General features: G+C 36.8%; 1 protein-coding gene and 2 long non-coding RNA genes across 3 annotated transcripts in view; 2 read left to right on the forward strand and 1 right to left on the reverse strand.

Annotated features, from left to right (window-relative positions):
- Positions 1–24293, reverse strand: part of LOC131438878 (fringe glycosyltransferase) — a 391338-nt gene that overhangs the window by 106601 nt on the left and 260444 nt on the right. The window lies entirely within an intron of this gene.
- LOC131438884 (uncharacterized) lies at positions 80–488 on the forward strand. The gene is made up of 2 exons (XR_009231005.1): positions 80–289; positions 350–488. It is a non-coding gene; the product is annotated as an uncharacterized LOC131438884 (long non-coding RNA).
- Positions 6439–8077, forward strand: LOC131438882 (uncharacterized). Its single transcript, XR_009231003.1, has 2 exons — positions 6439–7785; positions 7856–8077. It is a non-coding gene; the product is annotated as an uncharacterized LOC131438882 (long non-coding RNA).

A 24293-nucleotide genomic window follows, 5' to 3' on the forward strand; every position in this document is an offset into this window, starting at 1 on the left:
GTTAAATTTGATCGGAAGCATACTCAATCGAATTAACAACTAAACACAACAGAGAACAGAATCAATTTTCATCCTATTTTGGCACGATTCGATAGGCTGAAGCCCCGTAAAATGGAAATAATTTATTTCGGAACTTCAGCCAACTATATAAATCGTGCGAATTATCAAACGTTACAGGTAAAAAGATGAAACTAACAATTTTTCTCATTTTTGCAATGTTTGCAGTGGGTCTAGTTTTCGCCGATGAACCCACGGAAAAACCATGTACATATTGGGGTGGAAAGGCATAGTAAGTATTCAAGAAAATTGTCCCAGAACAGCTAAAAACACAAATATTCTCCATTTACAGTAGGTGCGAGAAACAACAACATTCAGAGTGGCGAACAGCTCGAAGCTCGAATCCGGATAATTCAAATACAGAAACTCTGTAATAAAAAATTAAAATATTGCGAAATAATTACTGAAACATTCAATAAACAAATATCAAAGTGTTTTTTGTGGGACTGAGTTTGACATCCTTGTTGTTTTCGGCTCACAATAACCTGTCCACATTCAATCCGTGTTTTCTCTCGCGTAATCGTTGGACATCGAGATAGCTGCCTTGAATCGTGCACTGGTTTATCCGTGAGCTGGCACTTCATTGTCTTAAGTCGGATTGACAGGTCGTTTCGCTGGAATTACCTAAGTTACATAGTGTTGGAGAACCATTTTTTTCACGGACAATCATTCAAATTTACAGGCCTAAAAAATCATCGTGGTTATGTTTTTGTTTCTGCTGGCAAAAACCGATTTCGTGCTTCAAACGTCAGACTTTTTCAACCCTGATATTAATTTTTTTTATTCTGGTATGATTTCAATTTCGCGCATTACTTCTAGAGATCTGAAATCTATAGAAAAATGTGTTCTGTAAAGTTTTCACTAGCAAGTATATTATTTCCTTGTCGAGATAATCAGAGATTAGAGATTTCCTTCAAACGATCCATTTTTTCTTATTGGGTTTGCACACATTTAACGGGAAATGACTTTTTTTCTCTCAAAAATAGCTCGTTAGCCTGTTAAATCTGAACAATAACATATTCAATGCCAGTAGCAGCTTAACACAGAGAACCGAATCAATTTTCATCCTATTTAAGCACGATTTGATTCGCTGAAGGGCCGTGAAACGAAAACAATTTGTTTCCGAGCTTCCGTCAACCATTTAAATCACAGAGCCAGTCACAGACTTTGCAGATGGAAAGATGCAACTAAAAATTCTTCTCTTTTTTGTGATTTTCGTAGTAGGCCTAGTTTCTGCCGGTCGACTCTGTAAATGTGGTGCAGCGGCAAAGTAAGTTATTCACCACCAGGTTAAAACACAAATACATACAAATACAAAATTGATTTTTTTTTTCAGCCAACTAAAACCATTCCCGTGGTTCGAAGACTTCGACCCGAATCCAGCTGTTTCAAATTAGGAAGCTCTGTAAATAATTAAATTATTGCATGAAACGTACTTGCAACATTCTACTTATTGAGTAAAAAACATCAGCGTTTTTTTCGTGTAATCAATGGACAGACAACTGCTTCAAATCGTGCACTGGTTTATCCGTCAGTTGGGACTTCACTATCCTCCGCATATTTTCAATAAAATTGACATGTAGCTAAACTGATAACACTGTAATGCAGGTTTATTCTAGTGTCTTAGAAGCACATTGGCCCTCGGGTTTGTACTAAATTTTAGAACGAACATCCAAGAAAAAAAAACGTTCAAAGGAAGTTATCCGTTGGTCCAATACATTGAGCTGTTGGTCCGAAGAATGTCCAATAAATCGTCCAACGGGAAGGCCGATGCGGGACTTTCGTTTGCTGATTTTGAAAAAAAAATAGATCAATAAACTGAGCGCCATTTTTTGCGTTCAACAAACTCGGCAAACAGAGATCCTTTGTTGAGCCATTTTCAATAAGCCCACGCATTTCGAAACAACCTAATGAAAACGAATAAACAACTGCACAAGTGGTTAGAGAATAGTGTAAACAACAGGACGCAGCCATCAAAATTTACAGATTCTGAACCATTGCGAAATGGCAGCGGTTTTTGGTTGCGTCCATACTTTCTGGGACAGACTTTAATTTCCGGCTCTTAGAAGGTTCAAATTGTGGAATTCTCTACAATATTAAACACTTTTCGAACATTTTTCGTTCAGTGAAAAGTGCACAAAGCTAATCATTTCATTAGCTATTTGCAATAAACTGATGATTTTTACCTTCGATTTGTAAAGAAGTAATCTTAATAGTTCTTTAGATAACATTCAGAGCCATTAGACCGGCTGATTTTGTGTAATGTTCCCCGTCATTGTCCACTTTTCGTTATCTTTTTCTCCAATGCTAACGAATAGCAGCTGAATGACGCAATCGCTTTTGTTTGACATGAAAATCACACTGCGAACGTCCAACACAGAAGAACTAGTTGTTGTTTTTCTGCGTTTAAGCAGGAGGAACGGAACCTCACATTCGCCACTGACTGAAGGCACCAGTTGAATAATGTCGGGTGTAGTTCCATTGTCCTGACGTAGATGGCAGCTTGCGCACTCGATGTGTCTTCGTTCATCGATTATCATAGATTGAAGCTAGCGAACGTGCAACAGGGTCTATTTATAGATTCGGTTGATTTTGATATTTCGTAGTAGGGTAAGGGCTCGATATTTCATCTCATTTGTAAGGACGTTACCTTAAAAACCTGATTTAGCCACCAAAATCACTACGGTTTTTTCATATTTCTGCTTAATTCGCCTTGCTCCACATTGGGAATTGATTCACATTCTTTGGAAATTAAAATAATATTCAAAAAATCATCAAAAATCACTTCTGATATGTTCACTACTGTGCTCCTAATTTCATCTCAAAGGTTTTATATTCATCCTATCGTTGGTCCTTTATTCATCCCATAAATTAGCAATGGCGACAGCAATCAAAACCAAAATATTGCACTATTACACTCTCAGGTTCAAAATGTCAGAATTTTCCATAAAAAGGGCCTAATGCCAACTATGACACAACACACGATATTTAAAAAAAAACAGTTTAGAATTATTTCGACGTTTAAAATTGTTTGGATCGTTTTTATTACCTTTCGTTTCAAATTTAAAATTTTACTCTGCGGTTAATTTGGAGAATGAAAAAATACAAAAAAGAATTGTTACTATTTAGGCATTAGCCCTTCTAAAAACAAAATGTAGAACCAGAGATGCCATTCATACAAATTTATTTGTATTGTATAGATTTTTGCGTTCGCGTTCGTTAAATCAGATTACAGATTTTCTAAATTTAATACAGATTTGTAAAGGTTCATAAAAAGTGGATTTCTCGTTGAGTGTTTTCTTCATATAAAAAGAAAATGTGTCGTAATTCTACAAAGCCTTTGCTTCGGCAGTTTTTGTTCTTTTCAAGAAAAAACTAACCATCTTCACAGTTTGAGCTGGAATGTTAGGATTTTATAGCAAAAATTGAACCGCCAATCGGAAATAAATTCTACAGAACAAAGAAAAATCGTCGGAAAATTTGCCTCGGATGAAACAAATTTTTGTGTGCGAGTTCAAGTTACCCATCCAAGTACTAATCGCGCCCGATGTTGCTTAACTTCGGTGATCGGACGAGAACGATATTTTATTCAAACTAAAAATTGATCTTTTATTGTACGAGTTTAAACTTGAGCATAATGAAAACCGGATGAAATTTAAGTTATTCCTTCAAGAATTTTCGAACTTCCGGACAAGTAATGCATCGCATTTTTTGGACGCTTGAGCCCAAATTTTTTTGAACTCCTGCATGTTCCCAGCTGCCCTACCAGTCTTCTTGAAGACCCTCTTCGCGATTGCCCAGTAACGTTCGATGGTTCGAAGCTGAGAGGAATTTCCGCAAGCCAATTAAGAGTGCTTTTGGCATAGTGAGCCGACGCTAAATCCAGCCAAAACAGTGGTGGAGTAATATACTTCTTATATAAAGGCAGCAACCTCTTCTGAAGCAACTCAGATCGATAGATTTCTGCATTTATAGTTCCGGTTGCGTAAAAAATTGTTGACTTCAAACCACAGGAACACATTGCTTGCCATATCAGTAACTTTCGACCGAATTTCTCCACTTGAATCGACTTGTCCGCATAGCTCACATACTCCCCAACGACGACAGTAAAGTATTGTGGACCTGGAAGGGATTTTGAGTCCTTCTTTTACATCTCTCATCGCCCATCAAAACGCATGCATCCGGACACTGCAAAAGACGCGAAAACAATTTTCGGGCCCTTGCTACTGTTCGCTTCTTCTGTTCTACACTTTTTTTCGAGATTTTCTGCTTCTTGTAGGTCTTCAGATGATTTCGCTTCTTGATACGCTGCATCATTCCGACATTCGTTCCTTCTTTTTTGGCCTAATTACGTATTGACATTGATTTGGTCTTTATGATTAGAGATATCACTTTCTCATCCAGATTCGGGTTGGAAGAACCGGGTTTTCTGCCTCTTCCTGGTAGCTCATCCAAAGAATAGATTTCCCCAAACTTATAAATGATGGTTTTAACACTGGCATGATCAAGAATTAATTTTCATGGTCCAGAATCATAATTTTCATTTCCTTTTCAATACGCGACATTTTGAAAACGCAGAATTTCAACCGCACAAACAAGTAAACAAACGAAAGCTGACAGCCAAACGCACAGCATGCTGTGATGTGAGCATAAAAAACTATCACAAAAACATGCGTACAACACAATATATGTGGATAGATTATTTTCGATACACTCCTTAGTATTCGGGAAATTCAAACGATTTGGCATTATCATCCAGCAAATTAGGTTTTAAACCTCGTCGAAAACATGACTCGAAATTTCAAGGCCGTTCTCAGAAACATTGTTGATTACACGAATTGAAGACGCCAGCAATCGAAGCGGAATTGAAATCAAAATGATCATTACTATCGAAATAATTACCCCTGTCTTACTTGTGCAATAGACTGTAGTTCCCAGAACTTCAAAATGAGACACAGTTTAGTTTCATTTAGAGTCACATAAGACTCTTTTTTTGTACAACCATTTGTGCAACCATTTATTAATCTGGTCATACAAAAAAAAAAATTTTTTTTGGGTCTCCTACATAAATTTCATATAGGTTTTAAAGCACTGAACTCATTTAATTCAGTTCTGTCGTCAGTCAAATAAAAATTGAGAAATCCTTTGATTTTTTTCAGGACAACTATAAATTTGTTAGTGATGGTCGTCAAAAGGAGCAGCTTGCTCACAAGTTCCTATCTCATGCCTACACGGGGCGGCATGAGATAGGGACTTTGTTTGCAATCACTTAGCTATCGCTCCGTTTGACGACCGCCACTGACAAATTTATATTTATCCTAGGCTGATATTTGGTCAACAGAACGGTATCGCCTTCTGCGTTAGTAGCAGAATGAGAGGGTGTGAATTAGTTTGTACTAACCCATTTGGAACGGTAACTTTGAGCTATCATGTTAGCTCAGTTGTTACTTGAGAAATTTCGATAAATTTTACACCCTCGAATTTTGTGAAGTTTGTAGATTATTTTAAGTATATCGTTATTGACGATCGTTTAGGAAAAACTAATGAAAATCTGATTTTTTCCGTTCCAAGTTTTTTTTTTCCAAGCTCAAAATGTGCCCTATTCATGCGGCACCTGCATCGCGAATCGGATATTGAGAACTTCAACTTTACCGAGTCATAACTTTGTTGTTAGTCAATCGATTTTCGAAATTTGTTCATCGTTGGAAAGGTACTACTTCCGGAAACAAAATGCACTGAAAAAAAACGAAAAATAGTGTTGTCTACCCAAAGTTATAATGGAAACTGTAGATAGATGACCTCAGAAAAGGTGAGACTTTTTACCATGATCGTAAATATCTCGAAATTCAAAGCGACGACCTTTAAATTTTTTCACATCATTCGATTGCTAGTGATACCAGCTACAATTTTCGCCCAACTATAATTATTGCACTATTAAAAGAAAACCTTCGAACAATCGATAAACTTATAAATATTTATGAAGTTTTAATTTTTTTTCACATGTTTGTATATAACTCAAAAATTAAAGCGATGACATGTACATTTTTCTACTCTAAAATATTGGAATCATTACCAGAAACAATGTATTGATGAACAAAATTATATATCCCTTCAAAGAGTCTCAAGAAATTTGGTACAAATACAGAGAATTTCTATTATTGGGAAAATTGTGCCAAATTATTTCTGATAGTAATACCTTTCCAATGGGGAACAAATTTCGAAAATCGGTTAACTAACAACAAACTTATGACTCGGTAAAGTTGAATTGTTCAATATTTTCTATGCGACGTTTATGCAAAAGGAAAGAAAATTGGAAAGCAGATAGGGCATATTGGGCGCGTAAAAAAAAACTTTTTACCAATCGTCTGCTACAAAGTTTTTGAATCAATCTACGAACTTCACAAAATTCGACGGTGTAAAATTTATTGAGATTCGTTGAAAAACAGCTGAGCTATGTCAGCTTGAAGTTACCGTTCCAACTTGCTTTTCAGGCTTGGTATTTGGAGTGTTAAAGTGAAAAATCTATTCGAAATCCACCAAATAGGTCAAGTATATTTCGACTTGACATCGTATTGCTGATGGGTATTTATTACCTTCTAATATTGATTGTAATTAAACCAATTTTCGCCAACTTGTTGATTTGTCTTTTCTGAATTACATATAAATTCCTTTTTTATGTCATTCTTAAATAACTCCACGATTGATACAACAAATTACGCCTCTAAGTAATAGTTACTGATACCTCTATATTGCCTTTTCCTGACATAAGCATAATCATAATAAATCAAACTATGGAATCATAATAAATCAAATCATCATTGTGCCTTTATGGATGGATTGAAGCAGGGTGATGCACTATCTAATGTGTTATTTTCTATAGCACTGAAACTTGCGCAATGAAGATTTGACACTCAGAGAAACGAAACCATCTTCAATTGGTCACACAAATCCAACATCTTCGAGACATGGTCGTTGAAGATTGATGCAGATTTTCAACTAGTAGGCGACGCAGACATATGATTTATGAAAACTATGCCAAGTATATAAACACTAGCGGATCGATAAAATACAGTAAATCATGGTAGGCTGGGCATGTAACAAAAATGTCAAAAAAGAACCAAGGTGTGAATCCGAGAAGGTTTCGCGTGCAACGTGAGAATTTAGAGGGAGTGGAATAAGGTGACTCAAGATCGAGTATTGTGAAATTTTACCATTCAATTGCTCCGGAGACGGAATGTGGCCTATCAAACTAAGTAAATGGAACAGGAAACTAATTAAGCTTGGCCGAAACTCAAGACAACTTGGGTCGATCTGGAATTGACAAGTGAAACGAATACATTTGAATGAGCAACAATATTAAGCTTGCTCACATCACATCTCAATTTAAGTAATATCCAAGAATATTCCATTTAGGCGAGAAAAATCTATATCGAAAGCGTGTTTAATTTATTCGTAACCATAATCGATCGTGTTATCAACGAAACACAAAGAACCAAATCAATTTGAGCCCCTGTTTAGGAACGATTGGACATTTTGAATCACCGTAAAATGAAACCAATTCGGGTAGAACCTCAGCCAACTATTTAAACCGCGCGAGTCTTTAGCTGAATCCAACTAGAAAAATCCGAAGGATCTTTTCATAATGAAGACATCAATCTTTCTCATCTGTGCCGCACTGGTGTTGTGTGTGGTTTCCGCCAATGCACAAGCTTGGCGATTCTCACCGGGGTAATTATTCGTCGAATCTTTTCATCAATTAGCTACAATACAAAACTAATAACTTGCGTTTTTTGCTTAGCTTTTGGAGAAGAGTTCCAAGACTCAGAGACCAGAGATCAGTTCACGAGTTCATGAGGACGTTACACAAGAGACAGGGCCCACCACAAACTCCGCCACCGTGGAGCTCTGACTTCGATCCGCAACCATCCTTTTTTTGAAGCTCTGTAAATGATTAAACAAATACATGAACTTGTTGCGTTGAATAAATCTACGGAATTCGTGGATACGAACTTCGACAAAATGGCTTTCTATGGAACGGCTTACGCTAAAACGGAATTTGATTAAATAGCTCTCGGCGAAACGGTCTTCTAACAAACGAAGCTAGTTCTAGCAAAACAAATTTTGGTGACACGTTCTTCGGAGCAATAGGTTTCGGTGAATCGAAATACCCGACCAGCTCTTTTGGATACTGAGAAAAAGCATGCGGCGAAACGATTTATACACAACGAAGAAGAAAACGAAAGTGACTTTTGAAGGGACGGCTTTCGTTCTTCTTTTGGTTCTCCAAAAACCGTATCGCCAAATGCCTTTTGGTGCCCAGCATCCAACGCTCCGAAATTTGGTTCGCCGAAAACATTTTCACCGAAAACTGACTTTCTACGGTACAACTTTCGGTAATATGGTTTTCGAAGAAAATGGTTTTCGGTGAAATTATTTTCGGCGAAACGGCTTTCTGTGGGGCGCAATTCAAAGAGATTGTTTTTTATTAATCGGATTCTGATATTTTCGGAGAAACAATTTTCGACGAAACGGTTTTAGAAGAAATAATCAGATGAATTCCCGTGAGTCGGTCTTCAACGGATACGACTTTCCGTCGAACCGGTTCTTGGTGAACCGGTTTCCGACGAAAGTTCTTATTCCTCAAAACAATTTTCGTTTAAGTGGCTTTCGAATAAACGGTTACAGAATGACTTTCGGTAAAAAGTTTTCTGGAAAACAAATGGAAGAGAAATGGCTTTCATCGAAACTGCTGTCGGAGCTAATTTCTTCTTTCAAACGGGGGATTTGAAAGCCTTTATTTTGCGAAGAGGCTTCTAATGACATGTTTTTAAGCAAAACGATTTTCTGCTATCGATAAGAACTGGCGAAGTGCGTGTCAACAAAATAGCATAAAGGAGAAATGGCTGTCGGTGAAACTTTTCAGCAAAACGACTCTCTGCGAAACAACTTTCGGTCATACGGTTTTCGGACAAAATCGATCTTCGGCGAAACGGTATTGGGAAGAAATAACTCGACGAAATGTCATTCGGTGAAACGTTGTACCGCGAATCGGCCTTCAGCGGATACTATTCTTCGGTTTCTGGCAAAAGTTTTTATTTTTCCGGAGGATTTTCATTAAAATTTCTGTGAAATGACTTTCGGTGAAACGGATTTGGGGAAAGCGTATTCGGCAAAACGGTTACCGTAATAATGAATTTCGGCGAAATGGCTTTCCGTGAAATAGTTTTCGAAGAAGTTGATTTCAACAAATTTTCTTCTTTGCGAAACGGTGTTTAGTAAAACAATTTTCGGCTATCGATAAAATCGTTTCCGGAGGAATGCGCTTCAACGAAATAGCATTAGGTGACACGGTTAAAAAAAACGGTTGTCGGCGAAATAAATTTCCGCGAATTTTTGCAGCAAAACGACTTTCTGCGAGACAGTTTTCGGAGAAACGATTTTCGGCGAAACGACTTTGGAAAAAATGATTCGGCGAAACGTCATTCGGTAAAATGATTTTCAGTGAAGCAGTCATCAATGAATGCAACTTTTCGTCAAAACGATTATCAATGAACCAGTTTCCGTCGAAAGTTTTTTATTTTCACAACGATTTTCGTCCAAATTTCTGCGTCGATAAAAGGATTCGGGAAAAGCGATTTCAGCGAAAAGGTTTCCGGTCAAATGACTTTCGGTAAATGGTTTCTAGAGAAATGAATTTTGGCGGAATGGATTTCGGCCAAGGAGTTTTCCGTGAAACAGTTTTGGATGAAATTTATTTTGGCGGAAAGGTTTTCAGCGAAACTGCTGTCGGAGCCATTTCTTCCTTCAAACGGGTTTCGAAACCGTTGTTTTCCTGTGAAACGGCTTTCTTTGAACCCATTTCCGGTGAAATGCGCTTCAACGAAATAGCTTTTAGCTTACTGAGGTTCACTGATAAACAACTGCAATAGGCTATCGGTAAAATGGCTTTCAATAAAATGTCCTATTTACCATTATGAAAAGAAACGATTTTTAATGAATCAGTTTTTGGTGAATTCCGGCGATCGTTCTTTCACGTCCAAATGGCTTTCGGAAAATGGTATTCGACGGAACGATCTTCGGGGCAATCGATTTTTCTGAAACGACGGTTTCGACGTAATTGTTTTTTTTTACGAGATGAACTTCGGCGAAACGGCTTTCGGTGAGATGGCTTTCGACGAATTGGCTTTCAGACACGATTAACTTCGATGGCACGATTAACGGAGAAATGGCTTTCGGTAAAATGGCTCATTTATCGTTACGCAAATAATAATACACGATCAAACAACTTAAATCAACGAAACAACTTTTAGCAAAATTTCATTCGGTAAATAGGCTACTGGAAAGATGGTTTTTGTTGGAATGGCTTTCAGCTATACAGCCTTTGGATACATGGTTAATGGATAAATCAGTCACAATTTTTGAAGAAGTGACTGCCAGCGAAACAACTTTCAGCGAAATGACTTTCGATGAAATGTTTTCCGGTGGATTCCGAAGAGAGTTCTTTCACGGCTTTCTACGAAACGGAAGCTGGCCATTTCGCCGAAAGCTATTTCGACGAAAGTCGTTTCGCCTAATAGGTCATTTCGCCGAAAGAGTCATTTCGCCGAAAGGGTCATGTTTCCTGTATGTTATGTCTCTTCATGGGGCGCAGCCACACAACCGAAGCCAAGATCGGCGGCACAAAGCTGAGTCGACCTACTCCAAGCTAGATTTCTTTGCTTTTGTTAGGTCCGAACCAAAACGATGTGGCGTTGCCGCATTAGATATTTTTCATTTTCACTTAATAAGCGGAAAATACCACAAACTTTTGCCTGGTAGTTACACCTATGCAATTGCTTTGATGGTCAGAAGATAATAGTCAACAAATTTTCTTGGGAACTGCGTTCTGAGGTTCGTGAATCAACCTTCATTCAAGAAGTGCAATTGTAGGTCAACAAAATGGGCGTTAACGCTATCATCTTCGCGTCGCAATTCCAATTACGATTTAAATACGATTTCAAGATTCGGCGAAATGGCATTCGGCGAAGTGGCCCATTCGGCGAAATAAACCTTCCGGCGAAATGACCCTGATCCCTAAGAAACGGCTTCCGACGAAAGTGGATTTTATGAACTAGATGAGTTGTAACGAAACGGCTTTCGGTGAAATGCCTCTCGATGCAACGGCTTTCGGCGAAATTGCTTTTGGTGGCATGGTTTACGGAGAAATGACTTTCGGTGAAATGAATTCTGGAAAGATGAAACGGTTTCTGGAGTTTAATTTTAAGTGAAACGGCTTCCGGCACGTTGAAACAGCTTTCGGTGAAATGACTTGGTGAAATGGAGAAAAGGTATTCCGATGAAACCGGTTTTCGGTGAAATGACTTTCGATGAAACGGCATTTTGGTAAAATGGTTTTGGAAGAAATATTTCTCGGCGAAACGGTTTACTGCATAATGAGTTCCAATAAAAAGATTGCCGGTAAAAACGGCTTTCGATGAAACGACTTTTGGAGAAATTTCTTCCGCAAAATGGAAGAGTGGAATGCAAAAATGGAAATGCAAAAAAACACAAGACACGTAAGCCGTACAAAAACATTGAATTCGGGAACCGGACACGGATTTTACAATGAAAAATTCGTTCAAAAAATGTCTTAACGGAGAAATGGCTCATTTATCGTTACGCAAATAAAAATACACAATAGAAAAATTGTTCGATGAAACAACTTTTGGTAAAATATCTTTTTGAGAAATAGACTATTAGAAAAATGGTTTTCGCCGAAATGTCTTTCAGTCATACAGCCTTTTGGAGACATGGTTAATGGATAAATCAATCACAATTTTTGAAAAAGTGACTGCCAGCGAAACAACTCTCAGTGAAACGACTTCCAGCGAAATGACTTTCGATGAAACGTTTTCCGGAGAATTCCGGAGAGAGTTCTTTCACGGATTCCTACGAAACGACTTTCGACGAAATTCATCGGTGGAATGGCTTTCGGCGTACTGGCTTTCGGCGCAATTGCTTTTGGTGACATGGTTTAAAACATGAAATGATTTCTGAAAGAAAGCCCTTTGGTGAAATAATTTTAAGTGAAACGGCTTCCGGACATGTGGCTTTCGATGGAATGACTCAACGAATGGGCATACGATGAAACGATTTTCGATGAATCGACTCTCAACGAAAGTTAATTTTTCATGGCCGTAAACGTATTTGCCTCGAAACGTTGAAACAGCTTGCGATGAAATGACTTGGTGAAATGGAAAAAAGGTATTCAATAAAATCGATTTTCGGTTAAATGACTTTCGATGAAACGGCGCTTGGTAAAATGGTTTTGGGAGAAATGAATTTCTGCAACGCGGTTTTCGATGACATGGTTTTCGGACAAATGACTCATGATGAAATGCCTTCGATAAAATGAGATCCAATAAAAAGATTGTAGGTAAGCAGGTTTCGATGAAACAACTTTCGGAGAATTTCCTTCCGCAAAACGGTTTCAAACGACACGGTTTTTGAAGCGGCGAATAACTTTCCATGGAAGTAGCTTCCGGAGAAATGGACGGCTGAATTCAAAAATCGGTAAAGTGCAACTTAGTTTAGAAAACCAGTTCAAGTGTTTTTCAATGCAAAAACCAGATAAAAAGATGAAAGATGGAGAACAAGACACGTATTTTACAATGAAAATATCGTTTAAAACTTTTTTTTCGCATGAACTGAAATAAACTTGTAATGCGAAAGCCGTACAAAAACATTGAATTCAGAAACCGGACGCGGATTTTACAATGAAAAAATCGTTCAAAAAATGTCTTTTTTTAGAGAACCGGACAAAAGAATTCGAATACAAAACCGGATAAAACTTCTTTCGAAGCAAGTGTGTTTCTATCCGATTCAAAGCATTCGAGTATATTTTTTTTTTGCGTCTGTCACAGTGAACGAAGCATAGCTTGCTACGACTGGCGACAGAAAAACTTTGAATGTAAGAATCATATAAAAAGAACTTTGTTTTCTCTAGTTTTTGAATCCAAAATTTTTTTGCGCGGCTCTTACAAAAAAAGTTATGGTTTCAAACCTTTTTTTACAGAAGCATTTTAAACTACTTAATCGGGGTTTTCAAACTAACTTGCACTTATCCGATGTTTGCATTCAACCGTTCAAATGATTTCCAGCGAGACAGTTTTTGACTGAAAAGTTTACAGGAAAATTACTTACAATGGAACGGTTTTCTGAGAAATAATTGTCAATGAAATGACTTTCGATGAAATAGTTTCACGGACAGTTTTTCTGTTGAAACGGTTTTTGGTAATACATTAAACAACATTATATCCTATCGTTCTGACAATTTGTGAATACCACGCTAGATAACGTTCTTTTCGGGTACTCCACTTCTTTATTGCCTTTCAGTTTTAAAGTTTGGTAAACATGTCCGAAAGAGGACAAATATCAAATACTGAAACTACTCTTCTTTATAAGGAAATAATCCAATGCTGATAGCTGAATAAATTGACTACCTAAAACCACAACTACAGGCGACAGTGAACCGATTTATTCTACGGAAGTCATGATTTTTACCTCTCCAAAAATTTAATGATATGGCAAGCGATTTGCTCATGTGGAAAACCATTCTTGGCAAAAAGCGTAAAATCTTGAAATAACACTCCGCAGTTTAGTTTGTTAAAGCAAATTCTCCCCAAACCGATAATAATTTCAGCTCCGATTCCACCTCCCCGCCCCTCACCCATTGGACTGCCCGGAAGAACAATTTAATGGCAATCAGAGAGATAATCGTCCGGTTTAAGTATCGCAGTTTGTTTCAAATTTTGGACCATTTTAGTACGCACACAAAAATCACACAGTAAAAGTGCCAAAGTATTTACCTTACCCAAATGGTCCGCGGTCCGTTTCGGTCCGGGTATAATCAAAAACAGATTTGCCAAACTCGGTTTCGAGCTCGAGGAACCTTCGAAAACCCGTTGTAATAATCATAATTGAGTTAGCGTTCCGCTCCGGGTTTCCGAAATGATCGGTGATGATCGCTCAGATTTACTGACTAGTTTAATTAAACTACTGAATGATGGTGATTAGAGCCGGATTGAGGGAACCCAAAACCGGTGTTTACAGATTCGGTGGCGTGACAAAAAAAATATTATTAAGGTTTCGTCAAGAGAATCTAGTATGACAAAAATTCAATATCCGAGATCAATGATTTCGCCTCAGAAGAATCATAAGTCCAAATTGTTATAACGGAATAGTTCTTAGAAATCCGAGCTTCGCACAAAACCGATCGAATTCGCCACCGTCCCCGGCCAGTACAGCTGCAACCGAAGTTTCCAACGGCAATCGATTCGACACTTGTTCGGAAAAGACATCATAAAAAATTATGGCATTTTATATATCTTTTTTTTTTCTTTTTTCCTCTTGTTTTACTTCAAACCGTTGGACGCATTTGCTCGAGGTGTGTTCTACGTTTGCGACGTCGTCGTTCTGACCGTGTTTCAATACTTTGAGCCACTTTTAATGGTCACCTGCGTACACGCGGCTTCTTGTGTTATTATTTTTTTTATTATTTCATCTACCGGTGGACCTTTTGCAATGTAATGCTATTCCCTTTTCCCGGGCCTGTTTGTCTGACCGTCCGTCCGTCCGTTCGTCCGTCGAAGGATAATTTATGGGTTCGGGAGGCTTAACCCCGGTGCACATCTCGATTAAGCTTTCCGAAGTGGGGATCTTTTATTTCTCGCTCTCTCTCTCTTCCACGGCTCCAAAGTAGCCTCCCGGCAAGGAAGTGGATTGATAACATTTACATTCCGCAGTGCTGGGCACCGTTGGCAGAGGAACCGAAGGAGACAATAACTTTTTTTTTGCTTCTGTCGATGGTTAGCAGAGCAAAAAACAAAGACAGTAAAAAAAGCACCTTTAAGATGCTGTTTTGGTGAACAGCAAATACTTTTTCATGAGTAATGAAAGTTAAAAAATTGACTCCATGTTGGATAGCAAAAAACAATACAATTTTTTTAGTGTAATTTGTGAGATTTAAAGTCCTAACAAATGTTAGTTTAGCCTGTATGCAGTGAATTGCAAGAAATTCATGCCTACACTGAGCAATCAGCCGGCGAACACCACACAAAAAGGAATGCACACTTGTTCTCAGTGTCGAATAGACAATTTTTGGTGCAATTTTTTTCTCACGTGCTCTCGCCTAAATACACCCAAGTGTGCACTGGTTAGCGAACACGTGTGTAATTTTCATTAATTTATAGAGCTGGCCTTGCTCTCTAAATATTCCAGCAAAATACAAAAATGAATTGTATTCTTGCTGAATTTGCAAGCCCCAGACTTCTCTCATGCGAACCGTACACCAAAGTGCACACTTCGGTGAAAATATCTGCGTCCACCTCAGAGAATTTCATACTTTTAGGTTTTATTTATAATTTATAATAGTTTTACAGTGGATTCAGCAATGACTACAGGTTTATAACAGCTGTAATCCATTGCATTTTTGACAAGTAATATAATAGTTTTCAGATTGTTTTTAAAACTTTTATAAAATATTCCACACGGACAAACAACTGAGCTAGATTATGATCTCATCATTGGCTTTTTTTGTGAGTTGCATTGCAACACACCGAAAAAAAACGAATTAGTGCTAGAATAAAACAATGCACAGTGGGAAAAAATCTTTGAAAACCCGCAAAGAATTATGTAACTCATGAACTAATTGAGATAGGTCAACGAACTAAAGCGTTTCTGATGTAAAAATGTAAAACGGAAATCAATGGAATGATTTACAATGGCCACACGAATAGCAATCCTGCTCGTTTTACCCCAAATTCCCAGCAGTTTTAGGTTTTTTGTAGTATTTGTTCTGTAACTTGAAAAGAAGTCGAGTGCGGCATTCTGGAATAGCCTACTTTCATGTAAGAAAGTCTAGAAAATCGAATGGAAGAACCTACACTGGCCGCACGAAACGTTCTGGTGACTATTTTACCGAGATTTAAGGACGATTTACAATAAGATATCATGAAATGGAGTAATTGGGTAAAATAGTCACCAGAACGTTTCGTGCGGCCAGTGTAGGTTCTTACAATCGATTCTACCGACTTTTTTACATAAGATAAGTTAGATTTATACTATGGCCACACTATGAGTTAAAACAAGCTTTAACTGTGATTAAATGTTTTAAGCAAAATAACATGTTTTACTTTTGCGTTATTTCATATTCAGAAACGTCACATTAAAACATGTTTTCCCGAAATAACATCATATAATTGTCAGTAAAGCACAACCCTGCTAGCATTTTGCTTCACTTTTCGACTACGTCAATTGACAAGTAGTTCAACAAAAGAAGTTTTCCATCAAAGTAGCCATGTAATAATAATAAAACAAAACAGGAAACTGGTACCAACGTTGTCAGGTATACTGATTTCTCGGTATTTATACAGATTTTTGACCTCTATGCCACAATACAGATATGAACTCCCAGAATACCGATAATTCACGGATCATACAGATAAGTACCTGCTTTGCTGCTCAAAAATATTCGAAACGTTGGCAATAAGCGTGAAACGATAATATCATTCATAGCTAGGAGAAGTACCTGGCTTATTTCTTATTTTTCGGATGTTGTCAAAAGATTTTTTTCCTTCCTACCTGTGACGTAGACATTTTTGCAGTTTGTTTATAAACAAACTCAATTCCAAGTAATATGTCATGCGTATAACATAATCTTAGTGTGAACAGTGCGGATTTAACTTTATATTACTATCGTTAAACATGTTATTTTATGCAGGTGTGAACATAGTATTAGTAAAATTCCTATAAATTTTACCTAGATTTAAGAACGATTTACAATAAAATACCATAAAATGGAGGAAATGGGGTAAAATAGCCACCAAATGATTCGTGCGACCAGCGTGCACTCTTCCATTCGATTTTTCATAGATTTTTACATAAAATAAAGCTAAAGGGTGATTTTTTAAGAGCTTGAGAACTTTTTTAAACAATAAAACGCATAAAATTTGCAAAATCTCATCGGTTCTTTATTTTAAACGTTAGATTGGTACATGACATTTACTTTTTGAAGATAATTTTATTTAAATGTTGACCGCGGCTGCGTCTTAGGTGGTCCATTCGGAAAGTCCAATTTTGGGCAACTTTTTCGAGCATTTCGGCCGGAATAGCCCGAATTTCTTCGGAAATGTTGTCTTCCAAAGCTGGAATAGTTACTGGCTTATTTCTGTAAACTTTAGACTTGACGTAGCCCCACAAAAAATAGTCTAAAGGCGTCAAATCGCATGATCTTGGTGGCCAACTTACCGGTCCATTTCTTGAGATGAATTGTTCTCCGAAGTTTTCCCTCAAAATGGCCATAGAATCGCGAGCTGTGTGGCATGTAGCGCCATCTTGTTGAAACCACATGTCTACCAAGTTCAGTTCTTCCATTTTTGGCAACAAAAAGTTTGTTAGCATCGAACGATAGCGATCGCCATTCACTGTAACGTTGCGTCCAACAGCATCTTTGAAAAAATACGGTCCAATGATTCCACCAGCGTACAAACCACACCAAACAGTGCATTTTTCGGGATGCATGGGCAGTTCTTGAACGGCTTCTGGTTGCTCTTCACTCCAAATGCGGCAATTTTGCTTATTTACGTAGCCATTCAACCAGAAATGAGCCTCATCGCTGAACAAAATTTGTCGATAAAAAAGCGGATTTTCCGAATGGACCACCTAAGACGCAGCCGCGGTCAACATTTAAATGAAATTATCTTCAAAAAGTAAATGTCATGTACCAATCTAACGTTTAAAATAAAGAACCGATGAGATTTTGCAAATTTTATGCGTTTTATTGTTTAAAAAAGTTCTCAAGCTCTTAAAAAATCACCCTTTATTTCAGTAAACCGCACTCGATTTATTTTCAAGTTACAGAACAAATACTACAGAAAAGCCTAAATCTGCTGGGAATTTGGGGAATTTCCATTGAGTTTCTTGGATTTTTTTATATAAGAAACACTCTTGTTTGTTGCCTTTTTCCATGGTTCCCGATTTCTTTGCGGGTTTCCTGCTTTTTTTCCCACTGTGCAATGAAGACACTCTCCACATTGTGTAAACATTTTCTTATAACCATTGTGGTCAATTCAAATCGTTCACAAAACTAGTGTGGTGTACACTGAGATCACCTTTTACGCGGGGGATACGTACCGCGTAAAAAACCACGAAAAAAAAACCACGTAATTTCGGAAATCCGCGTAAAAAAAAACGCAAAACTAAATATTTTTTTCTGACGCCAAATAACTTAGAAATACATGAAACACCCAGATCTTGCATAATTCCAAAAAAAAACAATTTTTTTGAAAAAAATCAACTTTGGAACTTTTGAAAAATTTTGAGATTTTCGATATAAAAAAAAAAATTTATACCGAATGTCAGAAATGTATGAAACGTCGAGATCTGGTGTAATCTAGATTTTTTTTTATTTTTTCAAGTGTCAGAGGATAACACCAGATCCCGACGTTTCATACATTTCTATGACAAAACAAGAAAACCGCAAAAATTGGGGAATCCACGTAAAAACACCGCGTAACTTCGAAAATCAGCGTAAAAACCGTGTAACTTCGGAAAACCGCATACAAAAGCAGCGTAAAAAACTGCATAAAAACCGCATAAAAAAGACCTCAGTTTATGTTCTTTGGATGACAATTTCGCTTAGCATGTTTGACACATTTGCTGTGGACTTCGTTACATTTAAGGTTAAGTGCGATTTGCTTAAAAATATCGTAACGTAAAAAGGAGGGGAAACAATTGACTTTTATCTTTCATTTTCAGAACACCTGAGCAACTTTTGACGCAGTGAAGCTGAATTATACCAAAATGACAATTATTCACAAAAAATATTTTTTTGAATCATGCAGATTTTTACAAAAAAAAATAAATTCGATTCACAAACATTTAGGGCATGTTCAGGAGTGTTCTAGTTCTAGATGCATAATTTATGTCAGTTACAAAATTTAAATCTGAATTTTATAACAAGAAAAACTGGCAGCCCCAGCAGTGTTTCACTCGTGTTTCAAATATACACAAAAATAGAACGGCATCGTAGACCAGTTTTAAATTTAACAGAAGAACTGGTCGAATAAATAAAACTGGAACGGCTTGTTGGGGATACGTTTGTTCCAGTTTCTGCTCTATTATAAATCTTCCATATAGAACTTCTAGCTGCTGAATTTGCTCTTAGCAAATTGATTGCTTTTAATTCGTGATTTTATTATTTTGTAAGCTTATAATATTGTTGACCATATTTTTCTCTTTTTGGCCCACCATGAAAAAAGTAATACAAATCAAACCCATCATCGATGGAACATTTTCTGAGATGACTCTTTTCGAGAAATTGTAAAAAATGACATTATATTACAGAATTACTACAAGCATAGAAGTAAAGAAGTATATATTCTTTCAGGAAAAAATTGCTTCTAAGTTAACAACACTTGCGGAACATTAGAAAACAACCGAAAGCTACGGATTTCCAGTAGTTGTTAATTTAAATTGAAATGAGCCAATCGATTTTCCGGACTAATTTCCAGAACAAAACAAAAACACAATTTACTTTTTCTCTCCGCACAATTTTCTCGGAGATGGCTGAACCGATTTCAACAAACTTAAGCGCATTTGACAGCTACTCTATTAGGCTGTGAAGTGCGTTAGAAGATCCCTCGACTGTCGCTTCTGGTTCCGGAGCTTGAATGGTATAAGTGACGTAACCGACAAAATACCCGTTTTAGCACTTAATTTTCTCGGAGATGAATAAACCAATATTAGCCAGCTTATGGTTGTTTGAAAGCTACTGTTAGGTCTGGAGGTGTAATGGTAAAAGTGACTAAACGACTAAACTAATTGACGCTCAATTCTCTCGGATACGTGATCAATGATCAGGTTCAAATATATTATTGCCAATGCATTTGATTTGAGGAATGTTGCCGAATATGTGACGTGGGCGCTGAAGCATGCTTTCGGTACTTCCGGGATCAGGAACGATGATCCGGTATACCCAAAGCCATCGTATTTTATCATAAACTAACCACTGCAGGATAATTGAAGGATTATTCAGCTATTTGAATGTATTTCGCTTGAATTTTCCGTGTCATGTGTAAAAACACTCTCCTGAAAATGGATTTTTTTTACTTATCAGCCTGTAATTCTGCAACCGAACATCGTATATGGATGAAATGTGTTAGTATTGTATAGGGTTATAGTACCTTTCATTAAAATCTACACACTTAAAAAAAACCCTGTGATTTTACATCTTATTAGATGCACATAAATGGAGCGTCGCAGTTCACGGAAGTTTACAATTTACGAAGAACATTTATTATTGTGTCTAAAACTCCATGACATGAAATTCATTGAAATAAAAAAAAAGAATACTGATAGCAACCACCGAGACTTGAACCGAGAATGATTGGATCGCATGTACGTCTGTTAATCGACTGAGCCACAGAAGCATGCATCTGCTTGGCTGGTAAAAGGTGCATTTAAATTTATACGGTCGAACCTTCTATCAGAACGCAAGTAACAGTCGAAACCAGTAAAATTCAAGCACATCTAATATTAAGTCATTACAAATAAAAAATTTTTTGACAAATTAGGACTTATTGAATTACATCGTATGAGGGATTAAGTAACGATACCATCTTTACGAATTTAAGCGATCATTCTCAAATTATATCGTCAATAAAGTTGAATGGAAATAGACAAAAACAGGTACTAACAAAAAAACTAGTTGATCACAGCAAGCTCAATAGAATTTTCAATCAATATATTGACAGTTTATTGTCCATAGATGATGTCGAAGACGTCATTTCGAACATCATATCAACATATAACTCAATGTTATTGCAGTGTACTAAGACTTATACCAAAGCAATTAATGTGAAACGTGAATACTGTCCTTGGATGTCGTACGATCTTTGGAAACTACTACAGCTTAAATCCAATTATCTCAAAAAAGTAAGAAAAAAACCAACTGATCTCAACCTTCTAGGATTACTGAAACACGTCTCCAGGAAAGTTGACATAGTGAAAAGGTCAAACAAGAAATTATATTACGAAAATTTTCTGAATACTACATGTCATTCTAGACTTTGGAAAAATGTTAATTTAATTATGGGTCGCACTAAATCAAAAGAGCAAATAAAACTAGTAATAAATGGAACAAAAACAAAAAGCGAATTGGAAGTATGTGAAACATTCAACGATTATTTTTCAAGTATTGGCGCCTCTCTAGCTGACGAAATTTCGAACTTGAACACTTCAAATCCTATTGAAAATGTTTATTCTGTCACAAATTCAATTTGTCTACGTCCAGCCACTGAAAATGAAGTCATTGTTATAATTAACGAACTTGATTCCAGCAAATGTAATGGTTATGACAATATTTCTGCAAAGCTTCTGAAAAGTAATCCTCGCTCCTTCTCAACAATTTTAGCTCAAATATTTAACAAAATTTTAATAACTGGTGTTTATCCTGATTGCCTAAAAATAGCCCGTGTAGCACCCATTTTCAAGACCGGAAATAAGTGCGATCCTTGCAACTACCGTCCTATCTCTACTTTATCGATTTTCAATAAAATCTTGGAGAAACTTCTCGTGAACAGAATGCTCGACTTCCTAAATTCTAATAATATCTTATATCGATTCCAATACGGTTTTAGATCTGGATGTAGTACAACAACAGCTATTGCTGAGCTGGTTGATTGTCTCATTGGTGATATTGATACCAAACAAATTGTTGGTGCATTGTTCTTGGATCTCCGAAAGGCTTTTGACACATTAGATCACAAAATCCTTTTAGAAAAACTGAATCGATACGGGATTAGAGGGGTGGCAAATGACATAGTCAAAAGCTATTTATCCAACCGAAAACAGTTCGTATCTATTGGTCATTCATCTAGTTCATATCGCTCCATTAGTGTAGGAGTACCTCAAGGTAGTAACATAGGACCATTGTTATTTTTAATTTATATTAACGATATTGAGAATTTGAATCTAAAAGGTGTACCTAGGTTATTTGCTGACGATACTGCACTGTTCTATCCGTGCAAGGACGTACAAACATTAATCCCGTTGATTGAGTACGACCTCCGGATCCTATCTAAATATTTCAACGCAAATTTGTTGTCTTTGAACTTATTAAAAACGAAATACATGGTGTTTCATTCCCCGAGAAAAAAACTACCAAATCATCCTCATCCATGTCTTGAGACAATTGCAATAGAAAAAGTAAACGATTTCAAATACCTAGGTATACATCTCGATTCAACTCTTTCTTGGGATGTACATATAAAGGCTATCGAAAAAAAAAATATCCGCACTATCCGGCGCATTGCGCAAAGTTAGCTATTTTGTTCCAAGGAGGGCTTTATTGAGTTTCTACTTTGCTTGTATTCATTCTCACATTCAGTATCTAATAATCGTTTGGGGTCATGCACCTAAGTCCAGATTGAAAAAAATTCAGATATTGCAAAATAGATGCCTTAAAACTATTTTTAAGTTGCCTCATTTGTATCCCACAGCTTTACTGTATTCCAACACTAGTCACTGCATTTTGCCCATTCTGGCATTGAGAGACATGCAAACAATCATGTTCGTCCATAAGGCGCTATACCAACCAGGGGTTCATAGCAATTCACCTCTATCGGTTATTGCACGGCAGCGAAATAGCAGACAAGCTAATTCACTACTGCGAACTAGAGTATCCACAAATCTCGGTCAAACTCGGATAACGTTCTACGGTCCGACTATCTATAATTCTCTACCTATAAGTCTGAAACAAATCATGAATATTGACTTGTTTAAAACTAAAATGAAACAATATGTAAAATCGAAGATAGTTGATTATATTGTGTAGGTGTATCAGCCGCATGCTGTGGTTTGTATGTTGTATGTCCTGGTTTTTGGATGTGTGTGTGTGTGTATTTTTAGTCCCTTTTTTATTTATCGCTTCCGTCAGAGGTATCCTCTGTTGTCGTAATAATGTGCTGTGCTTATTTTCAAGATTTATTATTGTATCCAAGTATTGTTACTCTGTTACTATCATTCTAACCGGTTTTGTATTCAATTTTTTAATTTTATTAATTTATTTTATTAATTCATTTTTTCATTCATTCATTCATTTATTCATTCATATATTCATTCATTTATTCATTCATTTATTCATTCATTTGTTCATTCATTTATTCATTCATTTATTCATTCATTTATTCATTCATTCATTCATTCATTTATTCATTCATTAATTCATTCATTAATGCATTCATTTATTCATTCATTTATTCATTCACTTGTTCATTTATGAAATAAATTTCGTTTTACATTACTTTAATCATTCATTTACTTATTCATTAATTTATTTATTAATTCTTTCATTTAACTTATTCATCAAATATAAAAAGAGGAGGAGGTTTTTGTGCCCTTTGAGTAAGTACTGGTTCAACGGTCAGCTCAAGGGGGATTTTTCCTGCTCCAATAGACGAATACATAAATATTATTTTTAGAACAGTTTATTTTTTAACATATTAAGTGCCCCTTAACAGGAATCTTACATTCCACTGGGAGCTCTTGCTTAGTACAAATAGTTAGCCTTCTTCGTTTTATAATAACCTCAGCTTGATAAAATCGCGTTTTTTTTTGTTAGTAGAATTTTTTTCCCCAAGCTGAGGACTGTATGTGTCCGCAACCAGAGGGCTCCTAATGTGAGCTTTTTGGTGCGGGGGAGTGTGGAGGGCAAAAAAAAAAAAAAAGTCATCAGTAAAATTCAAAATTTTTGGAGTGTGAGGTTGTGAAAATTGCACATTTTATCCCGTAGCTCCCGAGCCGGAAGTCGGATCCCGATGAAATTCAATGGCACGTTATTGGATCACAAGACCTTTACTTTGAATATAAGTTGAAAAAAATAGGTTACGCGGGGGGACGGGTGTAGCGTGATGGGATAGTCGATGCCTTTCACGCCGCCCACCTGGGTTCGATTTTCTGGTCCGAAGAGGCGAATGACCTAAGATGTTAAAGCCTCTGTAATTGAAACAAAAAAAAAAGGTTGAGCGGTCTCTGAGCACATCGAGTACACTAATATCACCCCATTACTCCCGAACCGGAAGTCCGATCCGGGTAAAAATCAATAGGATAACCTATGGGACCAAGAGACCGTTTATTCGAATCTAAGTTTGTGAAAATCAGTCCAGTCATGTCCGAGAAAAAAGACACATATAGACATT

Source organism: Malaya genurostris, chromosome 3, assembly GCF_030247185.1.
Source record: "Malaya genurostris strain Urasoe2022 chromosome 3, Malgen_1.1, whole genome shotgun sequence".
Lineage (NCBI taxonomy): Eukaryota > Metazoa > Arthropoda > Insecta > Diptera > Culicidae > Malaya > Malaya genurostris.